The sequence below is a fragment of the Triticum dicoccoides genome, chromosome 2B (assembly GCF_002162155.2).
Source record: "Triticum dicoccoides isolate Atlit2015 ecotype Zavitan chromosome 2B, WEW_v2.0, whole genome shotgun sequence".
In the NCBI taxonomy this organism is placed as follows: Eukaryota; Viridiplantae; Streptophyta; class Magnoliopsida; order Poales; family Poaceae; genus Triticum; species Triticum dicoccoides.
In genome coordinates, this window is record NC_041383.1 from 80,067,542 (window position 1) to 80,072,605 (window position 5,064).

The window sequence follows — 5,064 nt, forward strand, 5'->3', positions numbered from 1 at the left end:
AGGAGGAGGGAGGGGTGGTGGGAGGAGGAGGAGGGAGGGGCGTTGGGCGGAGGGCTGCCGACGGAGGAGGGAGGAGGAGGCAGCCGCAGGCGGAGGTAGGAGGGCACGGTGGGATGAGGAGGGAGGGCGGCGCGGTGGGAGGAGGAGGGACGGAAGGAGAAAGTACCTCAGTGGCGGACGAACGATGGCGGCGGTGACGACGGGCGACGAGGAGTATCGGCGCGGGCGAGAGTGACTGAGAGGGAGAGTGAGTGAGATAGAGGGTCGGTAGCATGGGAGGATAAGGTAGGGTTAGTAGTGTCACGGGATCGAAAAAGCACTACAGCTAAGGAGAATAGCAATAGCACTGGCCCAGTATACACGCTACTGCTAAGTTGGGCTACAGTAGCGCCTTACTATAAACAGCGCTACTGCTAAGTGTAAGCATGCAAAAATACATTGTCTGTCAATGAAAAAATACATTGGCCATCAATGATCTTTTTGTGTACAATCTGAATTGTCAATATGAGTCCTCTCCGGTAGGAACCGGAGAGGACTCATATTGCGGCCACAAATTCTACACATAGAGTTCAGTGAAGACCAAGAGGTTGTGATAGTTTGAGAAGTAACATATTTAAGGTGGTAAACACCCTGTTCGCGGAGAGAGGTGAGACTAAACTTGTGGACTGAACTTAGCAGTAGCGAGCTTATTAGAAATGCGCTACTGCTAACATCTATAGCAGTAGCACAGTACGGTATAGGGTGCTACTGCTATAACTAGCTTGACGGCGAGGTCATGGCAATTAGAGCAGTAGCGCGTTTTAGAGAGGACGCGCTACTGCTATTTTTCTTTCAGCAGCGTGTTTTCCTGGACCGCGCTGCTGCTAAATAGCAGTAGCATCGTATTTTGAATAGCGCTGCTACTAAGATTCTGTGTATAAGGTTTTTCCTAGTAGTGTAGTGTTGCAACCATCTATAACACGTAACGTTCTAGAGTGCGTCATGTCCACATGAGTACAAACGGGATGTGAGGTGTGAGACAGAGATGGTCAGACCATGTATGTAGATAGCACTCGGTTGTCTTAAAGTTCTGGCAGAATCATTCTGAGCTCGGAGCGCAAAACATCTAAAGATGAACAAGAGTCACATGGAGATATGATCAGCAAAAGATTGCCTACCAGTCAAAATTTTCGTCATCAGTGATGTCCACATCATTGGCTGAGAACTAGATTTGGATCTTGAATCACTCACTATCAATTATGAGAGATATTGATTTGAGTGGGAGCACAATTATTTTTTAATTATGTTTAATAACTAGCGCAAATTAATTATGAACAATGTCTATGTGTAGTTTGCATTATAGTTGTAGAATTATGGCTCACGGTTCCACCTTTGTTGTTGAAATTGATTGACTGTTATTTATCTAGTTCAAACTTTATGTTTGAGAGGATCGTCCTCTAAAAGTGCCAAGAAGGATTTAGTCCTACTGCATGTTTACAATACTCTCTCACTGATGTTGTGGATGACGAGACTCGGGTCCTTCAATCCATAGCTAGAATTGCATTACGGTCTACTTGCTTCCGAGAAAACCGAACTTCATAATGTTTGGGATAGTTATGTGATATTCTTAGAACTGAAAATTGTTTTCAGAAACAAACAAAGGCTAAAAATATATGTGATATCTAAAGAAGTGTTTTGTTTGCAAATTCTAGTGAAGTGTTCAACTATGTTTCAGCCTTAAATGCGTAAGATCCGGAAGAAAGCCAGTCATATGTTGACGGTAAAAACTTGTAGAGAAAGAACAAAATCAAAGGATGTAATGAGACTTACACACCTAGGGAAGTTCAGGGCTCATGCCACTCTTAAAGTTGTTGTTTCTTCTGAGAGTAAGAGAAATATTAAAGTAAAACTATAAGAAGTAAAAGGTAGAAGGAAAAGAAGACTGGAATGTCCAACTCAGGTATGAATGTTATACAAAGTTATGAGATGTAGAGGTGGTTGGTCAAGTAAAGTTTAGTTCTTAGGACATATGATCATTTGTTGATCATTGATTCTTCAGTATTGTGGTTAAAAGGTTGATCACAAGGATATCGACTCGATTACATATTATTGCAAATCGTTCTAAAGAAACTCTGAACGGCCTAAATGACCAACATATAATGAGGTTAAAATATTTTGATGGATTGTAAATGGTTATAGTATTTCTATCAATGTATTTACATTGTGTTTATTATCATAATTCATTTTAGAGTTTTTGTACACTCTAGCCCATTGCATAGAAGTTTCAAGGAGGTTGTTCATGATGAAACAATAGTTGTTCGATGTTATGAAGGAGGTTTTTCATGACAAAACAATAGTTGTTCGATGTTATGACAAAAGGGCATACTCTTATTGTGAATAAGATGTATATTATGAATATTGGTAATAAAAATTGAACATCCATAACACTAACGCTAAATGTCGCAAGACTAAAAGAATACCACATCTGTGTGGCACTGCATTTAGTCACATTGGAGAAACTAGGATGGAGAAATTTCATAGTGATGGTTTTTGAAGTCATCTGATTGAGAATCATCTGACACTTGCAAGTTTCATCCAATTAGTGAAGTAAACTAAAATACCGTTCACGGGCCATAAAGAACGAGCAAGAAAAATAATTGGAGATATGCATATTGATGTATGTAATCCAATAAGTGTTGTTGCAAGCAGTGGATTTATCTATCTTCAAAACGACTCAAGAAGATATTTATATTTACTAATTGAGACATAAATCTGGATCTTTTGAAGAGTTTCAAAAGGTTTTCAAAATGAAGTAGAAAGTATTGTACCAAGAAAATTATGTTTCTACACTTGGATTGTAGAAAGAATATTTGAGTTACAAATTTAGCGAATGTCTGATGATCTATAAAATAATTTTATAGCTTGCGTCTCCTAGAAACACAAATGGGAGTAGATTGTTTTAAGTAGATGCAATCAAGCTATGTATAACATGGCGAGATCAAAGATGACATTCATTATTTTGCCAATATACTTTCAAGGTGATGCTTTAGAGACTGTGGCTTTTACACTAAAAAAGGAGCACCATCAAATTTATTGAAATAAGTGCTACTTTGTAGGTTATCCCAATTAGTTGGATATTCCTCTATCACTATGCCGAGGCAAAGTGTTACCACAGAGTGTGGAATTTTTGAAGAAGAATGTTTTCTACAAAAGAGTGAGTGTAAGGATAGTATAACTCGACAATATAGCAGAATCTTCGTAATCAGCTCAAAGAAAAGAAACACTGGAAGTAATTCTAGAATTTCTTACTACGACTGTTACAAAAGTCGCTATATGAGATATAGAGACTTCAGTCGAACATTGCGACTTCTTGAGCTTGCATTGGTTTTTCCCTTGAAGAGGAAAGGGTGATGCAACAAAGTAGAGAAGTATTACCCTCAGTTAAGAACCAAGGTATCAATCCAGTAGGAGGCACACGCAAGTCCCCAATAGTTGCACCTACACAAACAAACAAATACTTGCACCCAATGCAAAAAGGGGTTGTCAATCCATTCACAGTTAATTGCAAGGATGAGATCTGATAGAGATAGTTATAAAAGATAAGTAAAAGTGCAAAATAAAGTAAAGGTAAATAAATTCCAACAAGGTATATTTGTATGTTTGGTTTTGTAGATCTGAAAATAATACAATAAAAGTAGACCCTGGGGCCATAGTTTTCACTAGAGGCTTCTCTCTTGAAAGAACACATACGGTGGGTGAACAAATTACTGATGAGAAATTGATAGAAAAGCACAAAATTATGATGACATATACAACAATGATCATGATTATAGGCATCGCATACGTAACAAGTAGACCGAAATGATTCTGCATCTACTACTATTACTCCACACAACGATCTCTATCTAGCATGCATCTAGTGTATTAAGTTAACAAGAACGGAGTAACGCCTTAAGTAAGAGGACATGATGTAGAGGGGTAAATTCAAGCAATATAATATAAACCTAATCTTTTTATCCTTAATGGCAACAATACAAATACGTGCCTCGCTACTCCTACTGTCACTGGGTGAGGACACCGCAAGATTGAACCCATCACAAAGCACCTCTCCCGTTGCAAGATCAATCAATCTAGTTGGCCAAACCAGATCAATAGATCAGGGAGAAATACAAAGCTATCTTAATCATGCATAAAAGAGTTCAGAACAGACTCAAATTGTAACACCCTAGTTTTTGGCATTTCTTTTTCTTTTGAATTTCTTTGGATTTTTGCTTTGGATTTGTTTTTGTGGCTGTGTGGTCTGGAAACATGGGAAGATTACCCCTTCCTCCTTTCCAGAGTGGCTTGTCAATCTCAAATTCTTCCCAAGGCCATGTCATTCCCATCTTAGCCCAACCACAAATTCTTTTTCTTGGGAATATTCCTTTTTCTATTAAAGGAATACTCCTGTTCGACCTAGGTTGTGAAGCAACCTATACTTTTGTCTTCCACAAAATTCTAAAATAATTGTCATAATTTGTTTGGATAATATGTTCCCTAAATATGTCCAAACCTTCCTTGTCCAGCTAAAAAATAATTCATCAATATTCATTCTTCATTTCTGTCCAGAGTGGTCTTCTATGAAGGAAGTGCCACCCATCTTTTATTGATTGATCCCAAACTTCTTGGTATGCTCTTGCGTCCAAGTATTTGCCTCATGCCAAAATTCAACTCTATTGGCCTAGCCAATCTTCCTCAGTAATTTTCTGAAGTTTCTGTTAGATGGAAGCCTTGTTGAAGGAAGTACCAGCTAGGAGTATCCAAATGAGTTGAAGTTTTTCAAGCCCCTCCATATGCTCATATCATGAAACTATTCCAATTTTTCAGCCCCATCCAATCAACTATGTGAGCATACCTTCAAATCTTTGCTTCTGGCAATATTTTCAGGTGGTGAAGCAAGTATATTTTATATTTCTTCATTACTTCTGAACATTTGCCAAAGTATTCTCCTACCCATAAAACTTCTCTCCACCAGATTTTGGATCATTTAATCAAGCCATCTTCCCTCTATAATTTTCTGAAGTTTCTGGACATAGAATATCACTA